Source organism: Rhamphochromis sp. 'chilingali' (assembly GCF_963969265.1).
Source record: "Rhamphochromis sp. 'chilingali' genome assembly, chromosome: 12".
Lineage (NCBI taxonomy): Eukaryota > Metazoa > Chordata > Actinopteri > Cichliformes > Cichlidae > Rhamphochromis > Rhamphochromis sp. 'chilingali'.
The window spans coordinates 17,259,621-17,273,989 of NC_137939.1; positions in this window are offsets into that span (position 1 = coordinate 17,259,621).

The following is a 14,369-nucleotide window of genomic DNA, read 5'->3' on the forward strand; positions in this document are numbered from 1 at the left end:
ACTCCTTAATTGTCCACGCTCTGCAGAAAAAGCTCTCTGTGGAAAGGGTGCTGGGTTCCGTCATCTTACTGCTGTTATGATCCCAGCAGCCTTCAGAGTGTCATCGTATGCACAGTACAGTGGCACAGCGTTAGGTGATGTTCATAGGAAACTGCTGTTATCATCACCATAGCTTCTGGTTCCTGTGCTTTTCACAGAATCATGACGTCATCCTCGAACTCCTTCTGCGCTGTCGATGGAGCTTGGCACGCTCCCCTCATCCCTCGAGTTTTCATATCCCAACGCTGCTGAAGATTTAAGGCAGAGCACGTCGTACACCTTAATTGTCTTTCTCAGCGTCAATATTGAATGTTTCATTTTATTTAACATCTTGCTGTGGGAAGTCTCCTCTTGATCTCCTGGAAGCTCAGTAGCACAGCTCTCTGTGTGATGTCTGCTGTGCTGAAGATGATCTCTGATCCTCCTGAAGCCTCTCTCCTGGCCTCAGCTCCCATCCTGTGGACGATCCTCTCAGGCACTCCTTCTCGTCATGCATAGTCCTGATTTTGGGCCTGCTGGATCTGTCTCTCTTAGGTGAGAGTTGTCATGTGTCCATCTCCTCTGCCTTCCTCCTGGTTCAGCTGTTTCCGGCACCAGCTGGGGTCCTATAAGGATGAGCGTCGAAGTCAAGGTAACCAAGAGGGTCCTGGTCGCACACAGGTCCGTCACGCCTCGCACTTGGTTGCCCTAGAGTTGATCAGAGGCTGGAGGTTGAAGTGCGAGCTTACCCTACGGGGGCTCAATCAGCACTCCCCCCTCACCACTGAAACAACCAAGTGTGAGATTTCTCTATTGTGCTGTCTTGAGGGTGCCGGGGTTTCCTGGGACCTCGACCTCTTGCAGTGGCTCTGATAAATCCAGGAGGGTCTCTCGCTATTTTGCAGGCAGTTAAAATGGTCCTTGCTGTGGCTCCAAGGTCTGATCTCATGATGGGCCCCAACCAGCTTGACCTTTGACCTCAACCACTGCCTGGTCCTGTCAGCTATGCGCTTCTCACTGGGCCTCTGAAGATTTCTCAGGAGATTACTGCTGCACCTGTATTTCCTTGCTAGGAAGACAAACTATTTGGAGAGTATGTCAACAATCATCAAACCACATTCTTTAGTTCACTTATAGGCCATCAAAGCCTCATCTGAACATGGGTGCACCACTTGCATAGGTTTAATATTTGTAAATAAAACGGCTAATCACACAAATCACTGCAACAATAATAGTAAACATTGCTTAATGTTACTCCTTGGACCCCACCTCTTGACGCATGGACACACTCATGCGCCAACACACCAAACCTGGAGTCCTGTCTTAAAGAAAAAGATTAGCTAGATCATATCCCAGGCAACATCAGGGCATCTCCTCCCCTGGAGCAGCACCACCCTGGACCTATAATCCTGCAATAAAAATGTTAGTGTGTTTTGCATATTAAGTATGCTCAACACCTGGCTCTCCCAGGAGCCTGCATACACACCATCATGGCCTGGAAAGCAAAATCTGGAAGTAAAATCAAACTTCACTTATATATTACTATGGGCTCAAAAGTGGCCAGCTAATGAGCCCATATCAAACTATCCCAGAAACACTGTATCTCTTATTTGTTCTTCTCATGTCACTTGTCCGCTTCTGCCGAATCCTCTACACGCAGTCATAGAAAAACAAACATTAGCAACACAGTGACCATTGGTGGTCAGACGCAGGTCGACAGGTTCCAGAGGTGCCATAAAAAGACCATAAAGTTAGCCATCTATAGCTGTGGAAAGAAGTAACACCAGTTCTCAACACAGGAAATTTCACACATGTTATTCACATTATCAAAGTAACCTTCACATTTTCCCATCAACACAATGCAACAGCATCACCACTCATAACCTGTAAACACAGTTTTCCTCACACATAAACCCAGAAATCCTGTAGTAGGAAAAAACATCAACCAGTTGTCCTGGTATAAATCGCATCATCAATTCACATGAAGAACTGGCATGCTGTAAGAAAAGAAAATGCAAATATTAGCGCTTGCGCAGGCGTATGCATACTTTGTCACAGTTATCTCTGTGAGCAACACAAGCCTATGAATAACACACCTGATAAATGCACAGACACAGAAAATGGCATTTAAAAGGTTAAATCATCATGCAACCTCGAGTGTTGCTGTCATCTTTCTGCTCCTGTAAAAGGAAACACATGGGTTCATCTGCACCTTTGTCAGGTGGGGGTGAACTTCACACAATCATGTTCAGTCAGTCAGTTATTTTAAAATTCTTACTCATTCACTCAGTGGTTCCTTCTTTTGCTAATTGTGGAAATTATCATCGCATTCGTTTCCACGCTCAGCAAAACGACGTTATTTCAAAAAGAAAAATAATTTAGACTGGATTTCCTCGTTGAATCCTTTTTGGGGGGGACTCTCATTTCCTAATTGTCCCAAATAAGTGGCTTTCTCCTGAGCCCATTTTAAATGTGGAGAAACTCACTTGCAACAATTGTCTTGACAACGTGTAACGCTTTTAATTCCCGACTTGCAGATCAGCTCAAAGAAAAGAAATTCACAAGCAAAAATCAGTGCTTGTTCAAAAATGAAAAATAAAAAATAACAGAGATTATCAAACCAAACTTTCAGTGCACTGTGAAAGTATCAAAATAAAAAGGCCTTGTTAAGTCATGACACAAACTCCTCATCAACTTCACAACAGGAGAAGAATCATCAGCTAGATTCACTCCAAACCAACCATCAGCTACACAACACACCACACCACATAACTATGAGTTTAATCACCAGGTCTGTGCTCTTCACTCATTTAGGCCACAGATCTATTTTATTCAATTTTTCCTTTTTCCCTTCATCATAAAACATGTGACATGCTGTCATGCACTTCACAAAAGAAGTTTGTTCTGACGTATTCAGAGTTGTGTATCTAAATACAGGATTCACTCGCACATCAAAACAGGAAACTCAGTGTTTTAGAGTCTCCACTCTAACAAACTCCAACACATCCCATTCACTCGTGCTAGAATTCAGTCACCTTTCATTAATCTAAAAACCAATCAAATAATTTGCATATCGGCTATTAACCCACTAAGTTGACAGGACAACAGAAATGCATGTTCAAAATGTTATCACTAAAAGAGAATTTCCCTCATACAGTAAATTTAGTAGTAAACTTGTGCTGCATCAATCAAGCAGGAAGCTTCTCCCAATTTACTATATTAACACTAAATTTATTATCTGATCACTGGTTGGTCAAACCAGAATCTTTTTTCCCACAAAAGTTTAAATTGTTGTCCTGCAACCTAGAGAGTCAATTTTTTGCATTGGATAAATTCAGCATTTGATAACAAGTGTCTGCTAAATTGACACTATTTTAGCACTGATGAAAGATAACAAGCTAATTTTCATTGCATGTGTGTTTGTTATTAGGCAGGTTTAATGCATGTCTGTGGAGCTGCATATCCAACAGAGCATGTTCTCTGCCTTTCCTACACATTTCTCTGCTATTATTTGATCACTTCTTAACTAATGTGCTATGAGTCCACTGGTTTTTGCATCACACGAGGTGACTTGGACAAGATGATAAACAGACTCACACGCTTAAGATGTTGTCTAATCTTCATAAGCTCTCTTGTGTTTGTGTTAGTAGGGTTAATGCATGTTGTGCTTGTGTGTGTGATTTTGTATATGTTTCTATTTTTGCAGTGTTTCAGACTCCTTCACAATTTTCCAACTTAAGCAGTCAGTTTTGTTTTTCCCAGGTTTGCTAACCCAAATTTTGATTTCCCACATTAAATAATTCCTATGTGTTCTCACCTAGTCTTCTCACTCTGTTGTCCTCTCACTCTGTTGTCCTCTCCCACTTCAACAGTCCAACAGCCGGCAGTTCTCCTTCAGCTTTGTCCTGTATTCCACTGTCTCTTCTTGCCATTTTACTCCACAGGTGGCAAATGTCAAACTCCAACTGTTCAGTTCTCCTCAAACGTTTTCTTCACATGCACAGTGAAGTCACAGCCTGTTGTAAACACAGTGCCATCCATCCGATCAGTCAGGATGATGGCTTTGCTCTTCTTCTCTGATGCTGTTTGTCCACATTGCTGCTGCTTTGCTGGGACTCTTTGCTCAGGACTTGCTGCTGTCTCTTTATCATGTTATTGCTTTGGAGCTGCATTCCTTGTCTTCAGGGAGGGGTGAGAGCTTGCTTGCTTGTGAGGTTGAGAGACACATGGCGCTGTAAATAAGTCAGCCAGAAACTTGGCCTGCATGTTTCCAATGATGTTGAAATATAACTTTCTTCCGACTGCTGCATGTGGAAAATTGATTCAGGTCTGCTTTTCACCTGAAAGTGACAAACTAAGACATTTTCATTATTATCATCGCTGCTTAATCAACACACATCTCTCTCTCTGTTTTTGTGAACAATCCTTTCTTAAAAGCAAAAAATAAAATCGTGGTTGTTTTTGGCTGATCAACACAAAACCTTTTCCCTATGATTTATTTTTCATCTACAATATAAATTCTTCCTCTTTTTCATTTGCATAAATAAATCACATGGCCGATGATACCATGGTGATCCATAAATATAATCACCAGTTTATTAAATTATTTTTAACCCAACAAAACAAATAAACAAAAACATGATGCTGATGCTACACACACACGAGTCAAGGTGCAGGAAAACTGCTCACGGGAACGCTGCACACTCTCTGTTTCCCCCTCTTTGAGTAGTTCCCAGACAGCTCTTGATCTGATAATGTGTAGCTTGCTCATCAGCTCAGAAAAAAAAACTGCAACGCAACATCGCACAGTAGTTGCATGCTCTGCCCACAGCGGCAAAGTCTTACACTTTCATATTCAATACAGCTTCTCCATCATGTACTTTTAGATGTTTCATACAGGGTTAAGCATATTAGTTGTTTTCACAGGTGTGCTCCATATCTCAACAATGGCTCATAACAAGACGACAGTCTTTCACACAGGTCAAGTGCCTCTATGCACTTCATTAGTTTAAATATTTACCTATATCACTTCACCTCACATGTCATTGTACTGAATTTAAGCAACCACAAGCTTAATGTAGATTACTTTTAACAACTATCCACCTCAATTACGTCTATGGTCTGGCACACAGGCTGTTGTCGATCAGGGCAAGCTAAAGAGTTAACATTTTGTGTCAGCTGCCAGGAGCAAAGTCCAGCACAAACGTCTGTCTCCCTCCAACTCACTCTTGGTTGCTTAGAAACCCATGATAACAACAACAGTCGGTGTCACAGACCACGTGTTCTGCTCCGCACACACTCACACAACAACAACAACAAAAACGACAACGACGACAACAATGACAACAACACAAAATAGGCCTACTCCGGACTCACACCGGACCGCTCGGGACCCTGACCCAGTTGTGGGACGCTCACCCACTCGCGCGACAAAACCCAATGAAGGGACGCTCGGGACACACACCCAGGGCGATTTCAAAACCGGACACTCACCGGACGCTTGGGACCCTTGGGCGATTTAACCAAAACCTCTTTTTCGGGACACAAACCCAGTTATCGCTCCACAAAGCAGCGAACTTCTCAACGCCTCACAAAATGGCGGAGACTGCACAACGACACGGTTATAGAGTCGGCCTCTTCAAACTTACTTGGCGTTGCTTAGCGTGTAATATCAGCTTCGAATCCCGCCGATCGCCATTCATCGAGGAGAAAGATAGACCGCGAATCCACAGGAACTTCCTGGTTGACGTCAGTCTTTCAGCGTGTCCCTCCTCCCCTCGGTGAATGCGATTCCAGGGCTCCGGCTCTCGAAGGACCAATTAATGATAGGTTTGTAGCTTGAACCCATCCGCTGGAACGTTGAAGACAATATAATTACACTGCAAAGCAAGACACAAGTAGGCAAGCTTCTTCATGTTTCTCGTGCACGGGAGAGAACCGGACAGGCACCGTTCCTGTCACGGCGGGGTGCGCCGATGTGTGCGGAAACAGGACCCAAAAGCAGATGATGACGAGGAATAGTAATGATTAACAGAAAAGTGAACCTTTATTGCGATGACGGCAGGAAATGAACCAAGAGACCAAAGCAAACAGGCAAAACACTAAGAAACAAAACACTGAACTGACAAAACACTAAGAAACAAAACACTAAAGGTACTAAGAGCAAAAACTATAACTATGACCGAGGTGGAAAAATAAACAGGCTATGACTATGACTCTGGTGAGAATAAACAGACGAACTGACAATGGCATGAAGAAAACAAAAGGCTTAAATACAGACATGAGGTGATCAGGGGAAGTGGCGACACATGAGGAAACAGCTGACTGACATGAATCTAATGACAGGACCAGGAGGAGTGAAACTAAATACAATGACCAAAGAACACATGACACTGTCAGAATAAAACAGGAAACACTAAAACTAGACATGACAATACAAACTTAACATACCAAATACGTGATGAATAATGCAAGAACTCAAACAGAAAACCCAGGAACAATAACTGCCTAAACTAAAGGCAAATAGGAAATACCACAAAACTAACAACATCTCAAAAAATGAGAACAATACAAAGAAAGCTCAAAGTGCTGGGTCGGAGACCCAGCCTGTGACAGAGCCCCCCCCCCTCAAGGGCGGATTCCAGACGCCCTAAAACCTCGAAAAACAAAACCAAAAACAACCCACCAAGGGCGGGCGGTGGGGGTCCAGGACGGAGGGCCAGAAACAAGGCCAAAAAAAACCAAAAACAAAACGTCCATCAAAATCACAGGAGCGCAGGGAACAGTTCATGACTCCTCAGGGGGCCGACCCGGAGGGTGACGGTCCAGAAAATCATAGTTCATGTGATCAGGGGGCCGGCCCGGAGGCCGACGGCACAGAAGTCCATGGTCGAACAGTTCCGGGGGCCGTCCGTGCGGACGGCAATGGTGGCAACATGGAAACCGTTCAGGGGGCCGACCGTGCGGACGGCAAAGGTGGCGACATGGAAACCGTTCAGGGGGCCGACCGTGCGGACGGCAACGGCGTAGAAACAGTTCAGGCGGCCGGCCGTGCGGAAGGCGGCGGCGGCGCCCAAGTGTCAGGCGTACCGGCCGAGGCTTGGAGGGCACAGGACCAGGTGACACTAAAGCAGAGGCTGAGGCCGGACCAGGCGACGCTAAAGCACAGGCAGAGGCCGGACCAGGCGACGCTGAAGCACAGGCAGAGGCCGGACCAGGCGACGCTGAAGCACAGGCAGAGGCCGGACCAGGCGTAGCAGAAGCACAGGCAGAGGCCGGACCAGGCGTAGCAGAAGCACAGGCAGAGGCCGGACCAGGCGAGGCTGAAGACTCTGACGAGGACGGACCAGGCGAGGCTGAAGACTCTGACGAGGACGGACCAGGCGAGGCTGAAGACTCTGACGAGGACGGACCAGGCGAGGACGAAGACTCTGAGGCTGAAGACGAGGACGGACCAGGCGAGGACGAAGACTCTGAGGCTGAAGACGAGGACGGACCAGGCGAGGACGAAGACTCTGAGGCTGAAGCCGAGGCCGGACCAGGCGAGGACGAAGACTCTGAGGCTGAAGACGAGGCCGGACCAGGCGAGGACGAAGACTCTGAGGCTGAAGACGAGGCCGGACCAGGCGAGGGTGGAGCAGGAGCAGCTGATGCCGGAGCCGGACCAGGTGGAGCAGGAGCAGCTGATGCCGGAGCCGGACCAGGTGGAGCAGGAGCAGCTGATGCCGGAGCCGGACCAGGTGGAGCAGGAGCAGCTGATGCAGAAGCCGGACCAGGCGAGGACGAAGGCTCTGAGGCTGCGGCTGACGAAGCACAGGCTGGAGCTGCGGCTGACGAAGCACAGGCTGGAGCTGCGGCTGACGAAGCACAGGCTGGAGCTGGTCCTGGCGTAGCAGAGGCAGAACCAGGTGACAGTGAGGCAGCCACAGGTGGTGAAGCAGAAGGTGGCCAGACGGGCTCCTCAGGCCCTCCAGCTGACGAAGCATGAGGCTGAACGGGCTCCTCGGGCCCGCCAGCAGACGTGGCGTGAGGCTGGACGGGCTCCTCGGGCCCGCCAGCAGACGGGCCCGAGGAGCCCGTCTGCTGGGCCCATGTGAGGCTGGACATGGCGAGGCTGATGTGGTTCTCCTGAACCTTCAGCAGACGAAACATGAAGCTGGCTGGGTTCTCCCGAACCTCCAGCAGACGAGACATGAAGCTGGCTGGGTTCTCCCGAACCTCCAGCAGACGAGACATGAAGCTGGCTGGGTTCTCCCGAACCTCCAGCAGACGAGACATGAAGCTGGCTGGGTTCTCCCGAACCTCCAGCAGACGAGACATGAAGCTGGCTGGGTTCTCCCGAACCTCCAGCAGACGAGACATGAAGCTGGCTGGGTTCTCCTGAACCTCCAGCAAATGAAGCATGAAGCTGGCTGGATTCTTCTGAACCTCCAGCAGACGAAGCATGAAGCTGGCTGGGTTCTCCTGAACCTCCAGCAGACGAAGCATGAAGCTGGCTGGGTTCTCCTGAACCTCCAGCAGACGAGACATGAGGCTGGCTGGGTTCTCCTGAACCTCCAGCAGACAGAACATGAAGCTGGCTGGGTTCTCCTGAACCTCCAGCAAATGAAGCATGAAGCTGGCTGGGTTCTCCTGAACCTCCAGCAGACGAAACATGAGGCCGGACGGGCTCCCCGGGCCCTCCGGCTGACACTGAAATTGGCCGCACCAGCTGTACCTCCGTCTCTGGCTCCAGACCGGCCTGGATAGCAGTACCACAGCAGCTTAGCTGAGCCTGATGGCTAGCTTTTCCAGGGCAAACAGTCTCTGTATAGCCGGGCTCATTAACCAGAAAAGTAGTGTCAATTTCAACAACTTCCTGAGAGAAAACATGAGGAGCCAAAATGTAATCACTCACTTGCGTTTGCGATACGGAGCGTCGGTGGCGCGCACGCCGCTTTTTCTTAGGAGTGGAAGACGGCGGAGCGATGGGTGGAAGTCCCTGGTAACTCCGAGGTCCCCCGAGAGCCAGTCGAGTTCCCCGGAAAGAGTGCTCGTGCTCCGGAATGAGCCACGGCTTCCACCGGAGCTCCTCCTCCAAGAGAGCGCAGAATATAGACTGGCGCTCGTCGTCGTCCAAGTCTATGGTGTGCGGCGCTTCCTCGCGCTGAACTGTGACAGGAGTATGGCGAGACTGTGATGAGGGCGTGGAAACTGGTGAGCTGAGAGGTGGTGACGCTGCGGCGAATCTCAGCGAACCGACACGAACACACTCAGGTTCCGGAGGCAGCAATGGAGATGACTGATTGTGGGGTTGTTGTGACTGGTGGGTGCTGGAAGCCATTTCCTGACTCGACAGTCCCTGGGCCTGCAGCATCTCCTTTATCCTCGTAAAGGCATCAACGATGGCAGGTGAGTCCGGGAGCTGGAGAAGGCGGGGATCCCTCTCCATAATAGCTTCAGCAGCGTTGATCATTACTAGCTTGCTCTTCAAATCGGGCGCTGTAAAGAAGCGGTCGAGGATCGCTTGGATCCGAGCAGTCTCCTCCAGACACTCGGTGAGAGCAGAATCCGCTGGGTCCATGACTGGTCAGTTCGTTCTGTCACGGCGGGGTGCGCCGATGTGTGCGGAAACAGGACCCAAAAGCAGATGATGACGAGGAATAGTAATGATTAACAGAAAAGTGAACCTTTATTGCGATGACGGCAGGAAATGAACCAAGAGACCAAAGCAAACAGGCAAAACACTAAGAAACAAAACACTGAACTGACAAAACACTAAGAAACAAAACACTAAAGGTACTAAGAGCAAAAACTATAACTATGACCGAGGTGGAAAAATAAACAGGCTATGACTATGACTCTGGTGAGAATAAACAGACGAACTGACAATGGCATGAAGAAAACAAAAGGCTTAAATACAGACATGAGGTGATCAGGGGAAGTGGCGACACATGAGGAAACAGCTGACTGACATGAATCTAATGACAGGACCAGGAGGAGTGAAACTAAATACAATGACCAAAGAACACATGACACTGTCAGAATAAAACAGGAAACACTAAAACTAGACATGACAATACAAACTTAACATACCAAATACGTGATGAATAATGCAAGAACTCAAACAGAAAACCCAGGAACAATAACTGCCTAAACTAAAGGCAAATAGGAAATACCACAAAACTAACAACATCTCAAAAAATGAGAACAACACAAAGAAAGCTCAAAGTGCTGGGTCGGAGACCCAGCCTGTGACAGTTCCTTCGCTTGACCCCAGTTGCTCTCGTCCGTTCTCCCGTACCACTGTTCTTTTATTGAGGTTACATGAATATGCATAAGTTCATTAACATATGACGTCTACATACACACAAAGAGTACCTTGCCTGTGTGTGTGTGTGTGTGTGTGTGTGTGTGTGTGTGTGTGTGTGTGTGTGTGTGTGTGTGTGTGTGTGTGTGTGTGGACTGCTGATCAAAGGGTCAAACATCCTTGGTCAGGAAGAGGGTAGCCTCCCCCTCACCCTAGATGGTTCATCCTAGATAACACGGTGAGGAAGTCCTGCAGTTCATCTAAACAAAGAGCACTTAGACTAGAACAGACGCAACTACGTTAATCCTACCATAAAACAATAAGACACGGTATGACCTCTCATGCTCCCAAAGTGCTGTCTAATACACACAAAGTTTGCAGACTATCAAGGATCAAAACCTCTACCAATCTACAACTAATTACAAAACTCTAAGCATATATAAGTAAATATTTCTAAGCATAAATGACAATCAACAATACAAATCTAACACTTTATGCATCAAGCAAAAATTTTATTATATGCAACATTCTCTGACTGGAAGAAATTTGTTTAATATTTAAACTTATTTTCTGCACATTCCAGCACAGAAATTTTTTATTTTTTGTGTGTGTTTACACTCACTCTTTCAAATAGATGCAAGTAAAACACAGCAGAAAATAAATAAAGTCAAAGACTAGCGGTCCTTTTGCTCTATTTTCACCTGTAAAGCAGGAGTAGGTAGGCGGAGCAGCATTAAAGTATGCAACCTCAACGGTCCTCAAGGGCCGCGTACTCAAGGGCCGCGTACTCAAGGGCCGCGTACTCAAGGGCCGCGTACTCAAAGACCGCTCAGGCCGGAAGTGTGAGGCTTGTGAAATGGGATGGTCTAGCTTCCATCGCGCTGCCCAGGTTGCCTAGCAACCATGATAGCTGGAAACGTGTGGTTGACAGAAATGAAGGAGAATATATTTTGTTCGTTTGTTTCTACATGAGCTTTGTGTGATTTAATAAGTATCTGAGGCTGAGACCACAGGACTGTAAAACATGATTGTTGGGCTTCATCTCTGTACTGAACAGTCATATAAGATTAGCTAGTAAATAACAAATAGTTAATGTTGTTCATGAGACTAAAGTCAGTGTAAATATGATATGGCCAATATTATAGTTATATTAATCATTATTAGTTATTACAGCAGTGTTACGGCCCTGGGCCTTGGAGGCAGTGAGACTGCCTTTTTGTGTTCATGCAAATCCATGTGTGCCATGACTTGTGTGTGATTGGTTACTGGGAGACCCGTGCCAACCCTCTCTTATGCAGAATGAAGTGTGCCAGACCACACGGACGATTGGCTGCCCGGGGATCCCGTGATGCTCCAAGAGGCAATCAGTGGCTGATCGTGCCCACCTGTGGCTACAAAAGGCTGGAGGTCCTTCACTCAGTGGCTGCTGCTTAGGACTGAACGTGCAGTTTGCCCTTCGTGCCTCCCTCTTCGATCTTTGTTGAACTTGTTCATATTGCTGAACTTTGTCAAACCTTGGTGCATGCTTTGAACTTAGCCTGTTTAGAGTTTTGAGCTGCTAGCTGGCTGTGAGTAGATTTTTGTGATGCTGGCTTGCCTTAGTTAACCCTTAGCTTTTGTTTTGTGTGTGGCCAGCTTGCCTTAGTTAACCTTTAGCTTTTACTCTTGACTGTTCTTTCTTTATGTAATAATTGTTTGCCCAGTGGTCTGTTGAACAGCCCTGTCGGTTTTCTGTTTAAAGTTTGTAATTAAAACTTTTTTCTTTACTCAGTTTTGTGTTGGGGGCTTGTGTATGTTGCTCCTTCCCTGACGCCTAGCAGAGGGGGTCGTAAAAGCAGTGAGTTTGAACTCTCAAATAAAATCACTTCTATTGTCACATCACATGTGCAAGTACACTGGTACAGCACATGTGAGTGAAATTCAAGTGAGTGAACTGTGTGTCAAATACTGAGCTTCAGTAAAGATTCAAGTTGCAGTTATTTATATTTCCTATCACCTTAAATCTTCACTCAAAGATACTCAAGTATCTTTGACAGTGTATATATAGATGTATTATATATGAGACAAATGTTGTTCCTTCAGTATGTTGGCATTGCTAAATTTGGCTCACTGCTTACATACATGTGTAAAAGCAAAATGTACAAGCTGTGGTATGTGTTTCTGATAGAATGAAGAGTAGACTGATATATTAAATATATCACTCTCGCCACAGGCAATCGTGGCTCAAGAGTTGGGAGTTTGCCTCGTAATCGGAAGGTTGCTGGTTCGAGCCCCGGCTTGGACAGTCTCGGTCGTTGTGTCCTTGGGCAAGACACTTCACCCGTTACCTACTGGTGGTGGTCAGAGTGTCCGGAAGCCTCGCCTCTGTCAGTGCGCCCCAGGGTGGCTGTGGCTACAATGTAGCTTGCCATCACCAGCGTGTGAATGGGTGGATGACTGGATATGTAAAGCGCTTTGGGGTCCTTAGGGACTAGTAAAGCGCTATATAAATACAGGCCATTTACCATTCCTTTATTGGGTGAGAAAATCAGACCATGTCATAACTGCTTTAAGTCATACAGAACAGATATCAGAGCCTTAAACAGGCTGACTTCTGCTAAATGGGTGAAACTGGGCAGGAAGTATACAAACACATAACATCCTTATAGAATATGATGTAACACTATAGATCAACTTATCTCAGAATATATAAAGCATATAAACAATTACAGCAATATGATGCAACAAACACAGCAGTACTACTAATCCAAAATACTCAAAGCTTCATAGAACTGAAACAAACATTTATTTTAGGTCCATTCTGCTGCTGATACATACTTTAGGTTTCTGAATATTAAAGTTGTTGCTGCCTTTCATAGTGTGTAACTTGAAGGCCCTGAGTACATTCTCCCACACTGAAAACACTGGAATGATTAAATTATTTGAACATTACCTAATAATGCCTGATTCAGGCCAGACAATTAGTTATTTTAAACTTTCCTAGCAGTCCTTCACAAACAGGGAACAGTCTGTCTATTCTCTCCATCTGTCAGCTGCTGCTGGCTCTTCCTCCTCCTCTTCCTCACACACTGCTGAGTTTGTCCTGGTGGATCATCAGGGGTGTAAAGCCTCACAGATGATGTGCAGCAGTGGGTCCCTCAGTCTGTCCTCACTCTGGACACTTGCAGTTGTCACACATGGAAATCAAATGTGTGATACGCTGCAGGATTCAAACACAAGTGTAACTTATAAATACATGTTCATACTTTTATTCCACAATCAGAGAGAAAGAAACAGAGAGAGAGTGCAGGACAGATAGACAGGTGAGTCAAGAGTCTCAGGTGTATACACTGCTACAAAACAGCACAAGAGAAGGAGGATTTAGTGTTTGTGTTATTACGAGTGCTAAAGTTCTAAGGTCAAATGGTGGAGAGTCCCTGATAGGTTTGTAGCTTGAACCTATTCGCTGGAACGTTGAAGGCAATATAATTACACAGCAAGCAAGACACGAAGTAGGCAAAGTTCTTCATGTTTCTCGTGCACGGGAGAGAACCGGACAAATGCCGTTCCTTCGCTTGACCCTAGTTGCTCTCGTCCGTTCTCCCGTAACACTGCTCTTTTATTGAGGTTACATGAATATGCATAGGTTCATGTGTGTGTGTGTGTCTGTGTGTCTGTGTGTGTGTGTGTGTGTGTGTGTGTGTGTGTGTGTGTGTGTGTGTGTGTGTGTGCATGCATGTGTGTGTGTGTGTGAGGTCAAGATGTGACCCTGTGAAGACCCTCCCCAAAGCTGGTGCCAGGAGTCCAGCGGGTCCATCTGAACAAAAGGCTCTTATACTTAAAGAGATATATACGTGTGTTTGCTATGCCATATATCAGCAAGAGAAGATACGACCTCTCCTAGGAGGTGTGTGATCTATGCCAGAACACTCTGTAGAGGAGTGGACGCACCCCCCTCTTCATGCTACACAAAGTTGTTACAGACCTCCTAGGATGAGACATTCTTTCAATCTACAAATGATTATATACTTCTAAGCATATATGAGTAAATATTTCTAAGCATAAATGGCAATCAACAATACAA